The sequence below is a fragment of the Excalfactoria chinensis genome, chromosome 21 (genome assembly GCF_039878825.1).
Source record: "Excalfactoria chinensis isolate bCotChi1 chromosome 21, bCotChi1.hap2, whole genome shotgun sequence".
In the NCBI taxonomy this organism is placed as follows: Eukaryota; Metazoa; Chordata; class Aves; order Galliformes; family Phasianidae; genus Excalfactoria; species Excalfactoria chinensis.
In genome coordinates this window covers 3,800,539-3,815,479 of record NC_092845.1, presented here as the reverse complement: position 1 = coordinate 3,815,479, position 14,941 = coordinate 3,800,539, and positions in this window count along the sequence as shown.

The following is a 14,941-nucleotide window of genomic DNA, read 5'->3' as shown; positions in this document are numbered from 1 at the left end:
GCACAACGCGCACCAAGTTAACGCCGCGCGGATCTCAGTGCCTGCACTCTGGAAATTGCCAGCCCCAGTTTCATCCCACCTCGGCTGCACACATGCATTTTTTAAATGTTACTGCTGTGCTGAGCTGAGCGGCATTAATTGAGTGTTAACGAGCTGTCTGATCAGCTTCCCACTGTCCTTATTGCTGGACGTCGGGGTCGCTGCGATGTCCCAATTAAAGTGAATCAAAGAATACTTAATGCGCGGTCAACTGGTTCCCAACCGCTTGAACTGATTAAGCAGCTGTTCCCTGTATGTGGGTCCCTGTTTGGTGATCCCACGCAGGTTGTGCTGTCAGTGGGGATTCATGGAGGTAATCAGCTTGGGGTGGCACTTTTACATAGAGCCAGCACGTCCCACCGTGTCCTGGAGCAGGGTGATGGAGAGGTGGACAGGCTGGCATTGTGGCCAGGGCATCCAAAGCCATTTGTGTTTTACTTAACAAGCTCCAACAATAAAGAGAGAAGAAGGGGAAGTAAGATCACTGAAGTAGATATACTCTCATCTTAATACCTACCTGCAAAAACCCACCTGCAGCGTAAGATCAGCACAGAACTTAAGGATGGAACAGCCAGCCCTCCCCGTGCATCTGGCTCATGGCTGGCAGGCTGCTTTGGCATGAGATGAAGGGCTTTTGCACACAGGAGTGAGCAAAGCTGAGGTGCTCAGTCACCACAGATCAGCTGTGCAATGGCAACAACCCCATGCTTGGTGCAAGATATGGGGGCCAAAGGTTTGCTTGTCACCCAGCTGCAGGCAGAACGGCGCTCCAGCTGTTTGCAGGCTCGGCAGTGTCACACGGAGAGATAAAAGAGAATTTAAGGTGCAGAGGAGAACCAAGCAGATCCTTGTAGATAGGAGCCAAACAAGATAAGGGAGCAATGATGAATATAGACGCATTACGCTGGGACAATTCAAAGCACATGCAATTTTGGTGCATGGGAAGAAGTGATAGTGCCATGTACTTACAGTCCCCGAGCGGCTCTCGAAGCTGGCAGCCAAGGTTTGCCCACGTCAATCTCAGCCAGGCTCAGGCAGTCACGCTCGAGGAGGCAAAGAAAACAACGCTACAACCATCAGCATCTAACCTCAGGAGAGAAAGGCTGGGCTTCAGCAGCAAGGGCATTCCTCAAAGCCTGGGCAATAACATTTTCTCTCCCTGCTTATTTTACAAGACAGACGCGCGGCGCGCAGTGCAATTATCAAAGCCTTCAGCTCCCCCCTCTCCTAAATGGAACAGTCAAGGAAAATAGTCTAATTTGACAATTTTCAGCTTGTTTGAAATGATACGTGGAAGAGACACGGAAGAAGGAAAGCATATTATTCACTATTTGACAAATTATTGCTATTAGACAGGAGGCGAATCCGAGCGCAGGAGATGCTGGAGGCAGCGCACAGACTCTCCCCGGCCACCAAAAGGTACCACCATGGGACACAACCACCCTCCCTTGCACTCAGCCTGTGCTCCTGGAGCTGCAAAGCAAAATAAAGGAGCAGGGGGCGAATGGTTGGCAGGTGGGGTCTGAAAATGGTGACCAGCACACTGAGGGCACATGGAGTTTAATGAGTAGCACGCAGCCACCAGCACCCCTTGGGCAGCAAGAATCACAGGATCATTCATGTTGACAAAGACCTCTGAGGTCCCCAAGGCCAAACCCCCACTGTGCCCACATCCCTCAGTGCCACATCCCCACGGCTCCAGGGACAGTGAAGAAGATGGGGATAGGCGCAAGGAGAGGAGCAAATCATACACCTTTCCTCCGTGTTTGCCAGCATTTTTCTTCCTCATTTGATGCACCAAAGGCAGGAAGGCACAGGTCTGTGCGAGCTTGGCTAAGGGCAGAGACTGATGGCCTGCTCTTCCCTGCCCTAAATCTCACTATGGGCAGCACACATGGATGGGATGTGCACCCTAAAGGTCCCAGAGTCATACAAGCAGGGCCACCCTGTCCCCACAGTCCCATCTCCACCCCAAAGTGCCATCCCCATCGCTCCCGATCCATTCAAATGTATTCATGAATTCACTCAGAAAGTTCTCTCTGTGCTCAGGCGGGTGCTGCTTGTAATTGCTGGCGGCCAAAATCTGTTCTGTTTTTTCTGGCAGAGGTACCAGGCAATCATCAGCTGTAATTATTTCGAGTCTTGTTACAGATGGATCTCCGAGCTTTCAGTCTTAAACAGAATTCATTATTCAAATGCCTGCTCCAGCCTTCTGCGACAGGGTGGGCTCCACGCAGCCACCACGAGCAGCACGTGGCTGTGGGGGGTAATGGGATCTACTTGTCTAAGCCGCCCCGTTCCTCACAGCCCCTGTATTTGACGTGGGACCACATGCCAAGGAGAGCTGCCTCCCAGTGTCCCATGGCAGGGGTTCAGCCCCTGGTTCTTCTGTACCCTACCCCAAATCATAGAGCAGCCTGGGTTGGAAGAGACCTCAACGATCATGAATCTCCAACACCCCCCCCAGACATTAATACTAGACCAGGCTTCTGGTTGGTCAAATTAAAACCTGTTGCAGCAGATAGAGGCTTAATGTCAGCTGAGAAATAACTCATCTGAAGCTTTCTCCCAGCTGAACCACCCATCTCAGCCTTTTGGCAGCTGCTGGCGCACGGAGCACCGCTGCGGAGGATGCTGGGTGCTGCGTGTTGATGCACAGCCTAAAGGAAGGAGGATCTGCGGGTTCAGGTGCCTGTGAGAGGCACTGCTGGCTCCTCCGTGGTGCTAAAGCAAAGTTCTCCTCTCCCTTCTTGCATGTCTGCCCCTGCTCAGAGGGGAAATGGAGCAGCAAAGCCGCAGTGCTCTAACAGCGCTCCGCTCCTCAGCTGCTGTCAGAGCCAGGAGATCTCTCTCCTGTTCAGCTGCCCAATGGATATTGGCTTTATGACAACATCGAGATTTGCAAGGAAAGCGTCTCGTTTCCTTTCGAATTTCCAATCTTTGATTCAGAGCAGCCGAAAAGGATCATTTCCTGGCTGCCTTCCAGGCCAAAGCTGGGGCGTCTTCCAATTTAAAAAGTCAATATTTTCCATAGGAAATCTCAATCTTTAGGGTGGTTTTTTTTCCTTCCTTCCCCCCCCTCCGCCAATAAAAGATCATTTTATCAGAGTTTTCCACGGGGAAGAGAAGAGGGACTTTGCAGCAGGCAGCAAAGTGTTGCTAATCTTATGCACACACAGAATGGAAACACCACCTTCCTGGTGGGATTTCGGCTATTTTGTGTTTATAAAACTTTTAATCTCTGTATCCTCCCGCTACTGTTTGTATTTTTTGTGTGTCTATTTGAAAAGCAAACAATATTGCCTGCTCCCGCGGCGCGCTGGGTTTGGTTTTGCTTTACACTTATTTATTTTGCTCAGCAGTTTAAATTATTAGTCCCTGACCCTGCAAATATCCCACTGCACGTGCAGCTCTGTGTGTGCATGCCAGCAGAACGGGAGGGCTGGCAGCAGGATGGGGCTGTGGGCTTGTTGGCACGAAGGATCCCATTGATGCCTCCAAAGCTCAAAGGCCAACACCAGGCTCAAAGCTGAGGGATGGGCACAGGGAGGAGCTGGGATGAGCCCAAGGAAAGGGAAGAAGCTGCAGGAGTGAAGCATGCAGTGAAGGCTGGGGATGCAGGGCTGGTCCCATCACTGCCTGTGCTGATGGGGTGTCCCCAGCTGCAAACCCCACACTGTTTCTCCCAGCCCTCCTGCGCACCAAGTGGTTGGGCAGCAAGTTGCTTGGCAAAATACCACTTTCTGTCTTGTTTTAAGGGACGAAAAGCAAGAAAACAACAACAACAAATAACACAACCTTACCCGAGTCCTCCTCCACGCCTCCAAGCTCCCCTATGCAACCAAGGGGCTGCTGGGACCCAGCAATGCCGATGGCCTTGCCCAGCTGCACTTGTGCTGCCCACCTGCAGGGCACTCCCAGCACCGTTTGCTGGCAAGTGAAGGATGCACTAAGGGAAAAAGAAGCACGGGGAAGAAGCAGAGCACCATGCACTCCTCTCTCCAAGTGCTGCACCCAACCAGCACTGGCCATAAGGATGCTCAGTGCAGCAACCTCAGCTTGCAACCTCAGGAATGGTATTTTCTCCAGTTCGCAGCTCTGCCTTTGAATCTCACACAGAGAGAGAGAGAAAAAAGAAAAACAAAAGCCCCGAAGAAATGCAATTAAAATATTATAATTATTGGTGCTGGAGTATTTGCTTTTATCGGCTCCTATTTAAAACGATGCAAATAGAGGTGAATTTAGCATTCCAGTCAGCCCCGCTCCCTCCTACAGGGACGGAAATATTTGGTTTAGTCAACTTTGTTGTGTTGATCCTCCAGTTTCTCCCTTCTCTCTCTTTTTCTTCCCACTTCACGTTCCTTCTCCAGCAGCAGTGCTGCATCCCCCACACTGCTCGGATGGGTGCACCCTCAAAGCACAAAGCATCCCCCAAATCCCCCAGCTGAGGTGGTGGCAGCTGCAGGACACCCAAAATGCTCCTCAAGGTGCTTTTTGTCCCTAATACCCGCTAGCAAAGGGCGTGGGGATGGTGAGGAGCCCGCTGTGACAGATGGGAGTGCTGGGGGGGCAAAGTGAGGGCACTGTCCTGGTTGGGAGGAGGGCCGGGGGGGCACCAAGGCAAAAGGCAGGTGGGGATTGTGGGCTTAGAGCACCCTCAGCTGGGCAAAGCGCAGTCCTGCGCCTCGTGGGCAGAGGGAGAACGGGGTGCCCCGCTAACAGGGCTATATGATGCCCGAAGGCTCCTCCTAGAAAGGGGATATCTGGGGATATTTCCCTGCATTGGGTGCCAGAGCCTTTCCCAGCACCGCCCATCCAAGGTTGGGGCTGATGGTTGGAGGTCGAGGCTCCCCTACCTGCATGGCCTTTGTCCCTTCTTGCACGCACAAAGCTGCACCATCCCACATCCTGTCTCCTTGCTCACGATGCAGTACGTAGCCACTGAGGCTAATTAACGGCCTAATTAAAGATCAAAGCACTGATGGTATTTACCCCCAAGGGAACAGCCTTAAATGCAATCTTGATAAGCATCACCCAGGTGGTGGCCATTAGGGACACTGCAAAGTCCAGGGTCTGCAGAGCCACAGAGTGAGGTTTGGTGCTCCCAGCTCTCCCTACTTTCCACTTCAGTTGAGAAAGGAGAGTGGAAAGATGGGGAGAGGCTGAAGCTGATGGGACTCAGCCCTGGGTGCTGGTGCTGGGCTGCTGATGGAGGGACACGATTAGAAATAACAGCCAGGTGTGAAATCAGCCCCTTGGTTCCATTCGTCATCTTTTGTTTCCTCTCTCTCTCTCTCTTCAAGCAAATAAAACTGTGGAGATCACATCGCTGTCGTATTTCATGGCGTTTCAGGGAGTCAGTGGGACCCAGGTGGAAAAAATGCCCAAGTAACCCCAGGGCAGCACTGAGCTGGGCTCTTGTCCCCCGTTATGAAGCTTACCTTGAGCAATAAAACTCACGAGATGATAAAAATGCAAAAAAAAGGCCATTTGCTCCTCACCTCCTCCGTCCTTCACTTTGCACTTTCGATCGGACTCTGGAAGAGCTGATTCATTTCCGTGCTTCTAAACCTGTTTCATTCCAGGGGCTCAGGAGGGGAGTGGGTTGCTGCAGAAACACCAAACCCAAACCCATGGGGTGCTGGACCCCCCTCCTGAACCCCACTCTTCTCCTACAAACAGCCCCCAGAGAGGGCCATTAGCACTGGACTGTGTGTGTTTTTCAAGCAGAAGCTCACAGCTCCAGCCCCTAACAGCTAACCTAATCCTCAAAGCAACAGGCTGATATAAATGAATCATATCAAGCCTTTCTTCTTATTATTTCTTTATTGTTTGCCCTTGTTGTTGAGAAATCTATATTTTAACCCTAATTGTCTCCCAGCGGTAATGATTAAGGCATGACGGGGCAATTTGCATTACAAATGCTATAGGGCTTTCTGCCTGGCCCCGATGAATTGCTCGGTGTCTAATGCCCATTAGCATGTGTTTGCTTTTCCTATGGTTTATGAACAGTGGAAAACAAAGCACTATGCTCCTCCACTGGCTCAAATCATCGTTTGTCCCCACTGGGTCCCTCTGGCTGACCAGGGGGCTGTGAGCTCAGCAGCACCTCCAGGGAGGTCCCAACCCATGTGCCAACCATTGTGGCCAATAGAGGTCCCAACCCATGTGCCAACCATTGTGGCCAATGGAGTCCCAACCCATGTGCCAACCACTGTGGCCAATAGAGGTCCCAACCCATGTGCCAACCACTGTGGCCAATGGAGTCCCAACCCATGTGCCAACCATTGTGGCCAATGGAGTCCCAACCCATGTGCCAACCATTGTGGCCAATGGAGTCCCAACCCATGTGCCAACCATTGTGGTCAATGGAGTCCCAATCCATGTGCCAACCATTGTGGCCAATGGAGGTCCCAACCCATGCCAACTGTTGTAGTCAATGGAGTTCCCCTGTGGTGAATGGAGGTCCCAACCCATGTACCAAGTGCTGTGGTTAATGGAAGCTCCATTATAGACACACACACACACACAAAAATACCCCCACCAAACGGCCTTCTTGTTGTGTAGGGAGTTTAAAAGTTATATTTAGAAGGAGATAATTGTACAGCCAAAATCCATATATATAAAATTATATTTTAGATGAAATCTGTATCCTAAAAGGATACCCGGGAGAAATCAGACAAAGCAGCGAAAGTCTGGGAGTAGAAACAAGTTTGTAAATAATGAATATGTATTAGAAAAAAGAAAAAAGAAATGAAATATATTCACTTAGAAAGTACAGTAGTTGCCAGGCTGGTAAATATCAGTCTATAAAGAGCAAATTGCAGTAGAGCCTTCGTTTATTTTGTCTTATGTGAGGTTTTGTGAAGGCTCAGACCAACCCACTCACAGCTCCATAAATGGAGATTTCCATTATTGTTTTGCAGATTAAAAGCGAGGGCTGGTAGTTGAGGAACAACGTTGACCTTTCCGTATTACTTTATATGAAATGACATAACCGGTTTCATTATATCCTCAAATCTCAATGAAATGAGCAATTTCCCGGAGATTTACGCATTACCCTGCAGCTTGTGCAACTTTTAGCAGCCTTGTTACAGGTTATGAGACCCCAGCACCCCCCTCCCCTAGATGAAAAGGAAAGGAAAAGCCAGAGCAAGAGTAGCTCGTAGCTTTATTCGTGTTTGCTAAAAAAGAAAAGACAGCAAAACAGCCCCACAAAAAGGCTGGAAAACCAGCGAGCACATAGAGGAAAAAGAACCATGAGAGCTGGAATAAATTAGAGGGGATGAGGGAGATGCAAATCCTGCTAGGAAAGGAAAGGAAAGGAAAGGAAAGCAAAGCAAAGCAAAGCAAAGCAAAGCAAAGCGGTGATGTCTCCTGACATTAAGGAGAGCTGAAAATTCACCACCACCTCCGATTAATTTGGGACCTGCTGCCTTCACCAGCACGCAGCTGGAGCTGCTTTGAGGCTCACAGCTCCCATTTCACTGCCCACGGCCCCACAGCTCGGCTCTCATCACAAACTCAGCCCTCTGGGAAGGGCTGTTGGCCAAAAATCCCACCTGTTTTGGCTTGGCACAAAATGAAGCACCACCACGGCAGCAGGAAGGGGTCAGGTTGGTGCCCACAGTTGTACCTGAGGGCAACACAGGGAAACCTCTCACCCTGTTGCCCATCAAAGCTAATGAGTGTGAACTGCTAATGAATCTCTGCCAGGAGCTGGAGTGGGGTTCCTCTATTGCTTTGCTGCAATGGGAATGGCAGCGAGTCCAAATCAGAGAGGACAGCAGAGCTGGAGGAAGGCATTGGGGTGCAGGGCGTATTTTACCCCCAGCCATTTGTGCCCCCAGCCATAACTCTGAATGCTTCTGCTGGCAGCAATCTGGTGCTTCGAAACAGCCCAGTCCTTGGTTGGATGGAGGCAGAGAGCACCAAGAGCTCTGGAACAGAGCAGGGGAAAGAAGGAGAGACCTCATGCACTTATGGGTTGCATTTGAGTTGCGTTATTGCAGTTGGCACGGAGATGAACTCCAGTCCCATTCGAGTGGATGGGGATGGGGTTTTGTAAAGGGACACAGCACAGAGAAACAGTGCATCCCCATCCCCGGCACGCAGCCAGCAGCACGAAGGTTCCACGTGGTGCTGCTGGTGAACGTAAGGGCAGATCTGATATACATAAATCAACATGTTACTCATTTTCAAGCGTTGCAGCCTGACAGCTGTTACATGAGCACATTGTTAAGAACTGTCAGGCAGTGATACATAGTGCCTTTTACAACATATGTTGACTTTTATCTAATGTTGTTCCATAATTAGCCCCAGGGAGCAGGAATCTGGGCATCCGGCTGGCTGTGTGATCCGGGTTAACCTCTGCTGCAAGGGGAGAGGGGCTGAGCAGGGAGGATGGTGTGGGATGCAGGAGGAGCATCATCACATGGTACCCACGCAGCGTGGTTATGGAGCAGGTCCCATCCCCTCCTTGGGCTTCTAAGGGTTTCAGAGCCATCATTACAGGAAACAAAGCCCCCAAAGATGTGTGAGCTTTCCATTGGGATGGAATGTCAAGCTCAAAATGGGGTCATAAGTGGGACCCTCCCAGTGGAAAAGGAGGGGGGAAGGCACAGGGGGGACGTAGTGGTAGGGAGAGCAGAGAAACGGAGGAGCAGATGGTAGAGTTAATGAATGGAAAGGATAGATGGATGGACAAAGACAACAGGGAGAACATAGTAATGGATGGCCATGCTTTGGCTGGGATGGGGGCTGATGTGTCCTACAGCCTCGGGCTCAGCAGCATGCAGCACTGCCTATGGAGGAGCTCTGCTTACCCCAAACAGCTCAGCTTCCCAAATATCCCAGCCTAGGGAAGGCCCTGCACCCCAGCAGCACCGAGCTTTGTGGCTTCATCCTGGAGGTGGAGAACCCCAATGGGAAGGCTGTTAGCAGGGCAAATTGACGCCTCCCATATGCCTGCCTTGTTTTCTCATCCCTGCTGCAGCTGCCTGAGCTTGAAAAACGGGAGTGGAAAATAAATCAATGAGACACAAAGATAAATACACATTTTAGCCCGTGCATGTTGCAGCTGATTTCTCCGGCCTTGCCATGGCAGCTGCATAATTCATGGGTCCTCTGATAACATGCAAATGGAAAGGATCCCATCAGGTTGGGACTGGGCTGCCCCTCTCATGTCTCATTGGGAGCACACGGGGATGGGGAGTGCTGAAGCCCCATCACATCAGCACAGCAAAACGCAGCTCCCATCTGAGAATCTGGGTTTTTAAGAGGAGGATTTTGAAGGCATTTCCTACCTATCTTTGAGATAAACACAACAGAGCGTGGGGCTAAGAGCCCTATGCAGCAGAAGGGCAGGAAAACTGACATGCTTTGATGAGAGATTAGGGGGAACTTAGTTGCATCTTAAGCCACTAAAGACATCTAAAAGCCCCAAAGAATAGACGGTGCGACTCCAAAAAGCCTCACAAAGCTTAGCTAAGAAAAGTCAATTTAAAGTTTGAGTGCAGGCTGTTCAGCTAGAGCTGAGTGTGGTGAAAAGCAAACCTGGCCTGCATAGAGAGGAGAGTTTGGGGGGGAAAAAGGGGAGTTTTGTTCCCCTGTGAGGCGTTGCTCTGAGCTGCAGGCACACTCTGCTCACCTACATTAAGTTTCTATTGACTCAAGCAAATGCACTCCTTGGGCAGTGCTCAGAGAGGAGAAGGAACGGAGGCTGGGGGAGCAGAGTCTGAAGCCCAGCAGCCAGGGGGAGCCCTGAGAACCTCTTTCATCCCATGCAGAGCACGGCCTCAAAACCAAACCCTGTAGAAGCGATGATATCAATGAGCAGAGAGCATCGGGGAGGGGCAGTGCAATTTGAGGGGGTTCAGAGCTTCACCTGCTGCAATCTCAGCTTCTGATTTCTGCTGTGGGGAGAAACCAGCCCTCGACATTTGGGGAATGCTGCATGGAACAGGGAAGGGGACAAAAAGCAACACCTTCTTACTGATGATTCCCCCAGGACAGCATCACCCTGAGCTGCACGCCAGCCTTGGATGACGCCAGAATATTAATGCAGAGGAGGACGGCATCTGCCTCGGCCAGGCACTGGCTGCGCGCGGGAGAGAGATACCAGGAGCTCAATTTGTGTTTGCCTGAGCCAAGATGAAAATCTAATTAAACATGGTGTCGGGGCTTGGAGGAGCCGGGGATGGGGCTGGAATATAAAGTGTGGCTGCTACCCGCAGATCAGAGGGCAATATTAATAAACCCGCAGAGGGGGACTGGAGGATCAGCTGGTAATATTGATAAATGGAAAGCAAAGACAAACCAGCTGGGGAATATTGGATGGTAATGCTGATAAAAATGCTATGGGGACTGTCTCGACAACAAGCTGCCCATCTCCCTGCCTGCTGCCTGGGGCAACACCCCCCCCCCCCCCCCCAGGACGTGTGTGATCCCTCCAGGACATTTGTGTGACCCCACTGTGGGCTGGGGGGCACCCAGAGGGGATATCATGGATCAGGGGCATGGATGTGGCATCTGGATACAGCACACACAACCCCGCTGGTGCATGAAACCTTTTATTTCCTGGGGCAGATCAGTTCTGGAGAGGTGGAAACAGCTTCAGACACGGCTGGGAAAGGGGAGAACAGAGACCTGTGGGGCAGAGGTGGGGAGAGGCAGATAGAGCAGGGTGATGCCTGGGGAGTGCAGGGAGATGTGATGGGGCAGGGGCTCTTCTACCTCTTAGTTGTTGCTAGGGGAGTCAAACGAGGTGTCATTGTTTGCCGTGGTGTCCATCGTGCTTCTTATTTCAGTATCCACCGTGGTATTCACTGTGAGGTCTGGCATGTCCTTGAGTAGCAGCAGGGGCATGCTGCAGCAAAAACAGAGGTTATGGGGCGGGGGAACAGGACCCTGCTTACTGCACCTGCTGGGATCGAGCAACCCTTTCTTTCTTCTTGCAGGGAGTCTGGGTTTGGAGCTCTCGTGTTTTTCATTCTTGACTGCTAAAGGGACTTTGGGAACAGGGCAAATGGGAGTGGGTCTCTCCCCTGCTAAGCTACATACATGGGGGGGGGGGGGTCTCTGGGAAGGGGAACCCCCCCCAGACCCCCCCCCAGAAGCTGTGACAAGTGGAGCTCACTCATTTGCTGTTTGCTCCGGCCTGTTCTGTGCCTCTTCATCCTCCTGCACATTCGAGATCTGATGCACACAACAGGCCTTGCTGCAAGAATCAGGTGAGACCCCTCAGATGCTGCCAGGGGCATTGCTGCCCCAGCACCCAGCCCTGTGCCCCCGGGCACTGCAGGGATTTACCTCCAGGAGAAGATGTGAAACGCGTCCTTCAGGACCACCTGCTGAGACACCTGCAACTCCAAATTGACCCCATCCTGCAGAAAGCCAGGGAGGACAAATGATCCACGGCTACAGGTCTGGGCAGGAGAAGGGCTGACCCTGGCAGGGGGATCGAAGTGACCTGCTCACTCTATGGGCACCAGTGGCTGAAGGTTCTCAACATGGGGGCATGTTGGGATTCCAGCAGCCCCCAGGACCCCCTATATCCCACAGAGAGGGGCTCCTGATGGGATGCAGCTGTGGATGCCAACCTGTGCGCCTGGACTGCTGGGATTTGGGGAGACTGGAGGAGCTGGACTGCTGGGATTTGGGGAGGCTGGAGGAGCTGGACTGCTGGGATTTGGGGAGGCTGGAGGAGCTGGTGTATGCTCTGCATTCGGCTCTGCTTGATGATCTGACCGAGGTTCTGCCTGATGATCTGCCTGAGGCTCTGCCTGATGATCTGCCCGAGGTTCTGCTTGATGTTCTGCCTGAGGTTCTGCCCGATGATCTGCCTGAGGTTCTGCTTGATGTTCTGCCTGAGGTTCTGCCCGATGATCTGCCTGAGGTTCTGCTTGATGTTCTGCCTGAGGTTCTGCTTGATGATCTGCCTGAGGTTCTGCTTGATGTTCTGCCTGAGGTTCTGCTTGATGTTCTGCCTGAGGTTCTGCCCGATGATCTGCCTGAGGTTCTGCTTGATGATCTGCCTGAGGTTCTGCTTGATGATCTGCCCTCTGCTCTGCTTGATGATCTGCCCGAGGTTCTGCTTGATGATCTGCTCGAGGCTCTGCCTGATGATCTGCTCGAGGCTCTGCCCGAGGCTCTGCCCCAAGCTCTGCCCGAGGCTCTGCCTGTAGTTCTGCCCTCTGCTCTGCCCACAGCCTTGTCCACACTTCCAGAAATCTCCTGAATAACCTGGAGATCTGCTCTTCACCCTGCAAAGGGAGCAGAACTGCAGGCAGCTGTGGACTGCCTTGGGGCCCACAGGGGTCATATCCCAACCCACCATGCTGGCTCTGCCCTCAAAAATACCCAACACCCTTTGGGTTTAAAGCACGTGATCCTATGGACCATCGTGGGCATTTGCCTGCCTTGTCTTCACCTCTCACAGACACCAACTGACCATGGAAAATGCATCCACCTCCATCGCGGGGCCATCCTGGAAGAGAAGTACCTGGTGAGATCCTGGTCCCATCCCAAATGCTGCCCCAGTGCCTGCCCATTCCCAACCACTGCTCACTGGTGTGTCGTCATCTGGGCCTGTATGCACACCGGAGCCTTTCCGAGCTGCAATATATGCCATCCATAAGGACACGATCATCCTGGGCACCCTGCTGGGGGCAGCCCGTGGCGCCACCAGCACACCCAGCATTGTTGGGTCAGAGCTCCGCCACCCAGAGATTCCAGGAGCAACAGGGAGAGGGAATTCTCTCCAACCCCGGGGGAAAAGCATCCCCAATACCCCAACAGACACCAACCCAACCCAAATCAATGTCATCAACAAGACTCTGCTTTGTTGCTGTTGTTTGTTCGTCGGTTTGGTTTGTTGTTTGTTGTTTTTTTTTTAGCAAATGTTTATTTATATCAAAATACAAAACATTTCTGAAGCAGGGTAACGTTACATGAGGAGCAAGTTAATCGATTCCAAAACCCATCATTCTCCTACAGCATGGCTGGTTGGACGTTAACATTGCAACACTGCCGTCATTACTTAAGTGGGTACATTGGAAAAAAAAGAAACAACAACAACAAAAAGAAAGAAAGAAAGAAAATGAAATAAAGTCAATCTATCAACATGCAATGTTACCGGCGATACATCGTTAAGTACCCAGCAGGCCTTAAAATCCCAGCAGGCAGAGACCGAGCGACCAGCTACTTCCAGTAAGGCAGGGCTTCAAACTCTACGCTCTTCCAGTTTTTTGTTGGCTTATCAGCATTGACTTGAGAACCAACAACAGTCCAAGAGCCGGAGGGGGCAGTTTTTCTTGGCAGAGCGGGTTTATTGCTTACAGCTATCAGAGCAGACGCAGCTCGGGGCCGTCCCCAGCAGCGGGATGGCTCTGAGAGCGCTGCATTGGCCAAGCGCTTTGTAGGTTGAGCTGAGCTGGAAGATGTAAAACCCCGCAGCAGGCGGGGGGAACAGCGAGGAGGAGCACGCGGTGCTCCCGAGGTCTCATTTCCCTGCCCAAGGCAGGTTAGCACCCAATCAAAAGGAGAGAGCGGGGTGAGGGACCCCACTGCTGCTCCATAAGGGGGAGCGAGGACGGATCGCAGCTTCTCCTCCCCACTGAGGTCCACGTAGGGAACCCCGGGGTGAGATGGCACCTGCAAGGCCACGGCCGGTCCCTGCTGCTGGCATTTCATAGGCCTTCATGAGAACGGAGGCCGAGAGCAACAATACGGATACAGAGAGATTATACAAGAGCGCGGAGTAAGTTTCGTATAAGGCTTTGGTACAGCACCATCATGTCTCAGATTTATTTCTAAGTCGTTTACAGAAAGAAAAAGAAGAAAAAAAAAGAAAAAAAAAAAAAAAGCTGACTGAAAAAATAGCGTTTCGTTCCTTTTTTTTTTTTTTTTTTAAATCTTTTTTTTAATCATTTTCTGCTTTTGAAGAACGTACCTGAAGTTGATAAATTAACCCTCTTTAGTTGCCGCTCGGGCTCACGCCGAATGCGAGTTACGCCGTGTGCATCTGTGCCATTAAAAACACAAAGCAAACCAAACCCAGCTGCTGTTGGGACCGCGGTTCAAAGTGCACGGAGTTGGTCAGCAACTCTGCAGAGACCCAGCAGCGGGTCGTTAGTCTTCATTAAACCAATCAAATACAACAAAAAGAGGGGGGGGGGGAAATAACCCTACACCCAAAAAGTCACGACGATAAACGTTATGGAACCAGCGGTACTGGAGATTTCTTTATTGTTATTGTGATTAAAACATAAAAAGGTCGGTTCCACTGGTTGCCATTGAAACAGCACCAAAGAGCACCCTAACGTGTGTTATACACTGTAATACTCGACATTCAAGAAATGGAGATGAGGTTGAATGGTCCAGGCTGGATATTGAGAGGCAAGAAGTCTTAAAAAAAGGAAAAGTTGTCCCACACAACCAGAGACCTGTTGGGTTCTAAAGTAAATCCTGCCTTAAGGGAGAATACTGTAGTTAGGTGGACGTTTAAGACCTACCTATGGAAGTCTAAGACGGTTTCAGAGACTCTATAAACCTATCAGAGTTAAGTCAATGCTGCCTGAGGGAGATGGGGATGCTCTGAGGGAGCAGGGGATGCTCTGAGGGAGATGGCACACCAATGTGATCTCCGAATGCCCAAAGGATGGCACAAGGAAGCTACGGAAATATAGGCTTTTCTGGATTGATTCCGAAAGGCCTTCACAGGGGGTGAAATGCAAAGAGAGCAGAGCACAGAAGATCCCACAGCACCCCTGGGGATGGTGGCCATGGAGCATCCCGCCTGCCTTCTGCTGGCACCATGGAGAGCTGAGGCAGGGCTGCTCCATGCGGCAGGTAGGGAAAAAAGGAGAAGTTTGGCCTTAAGTGCAGCCAGGAGGGCAGTGAG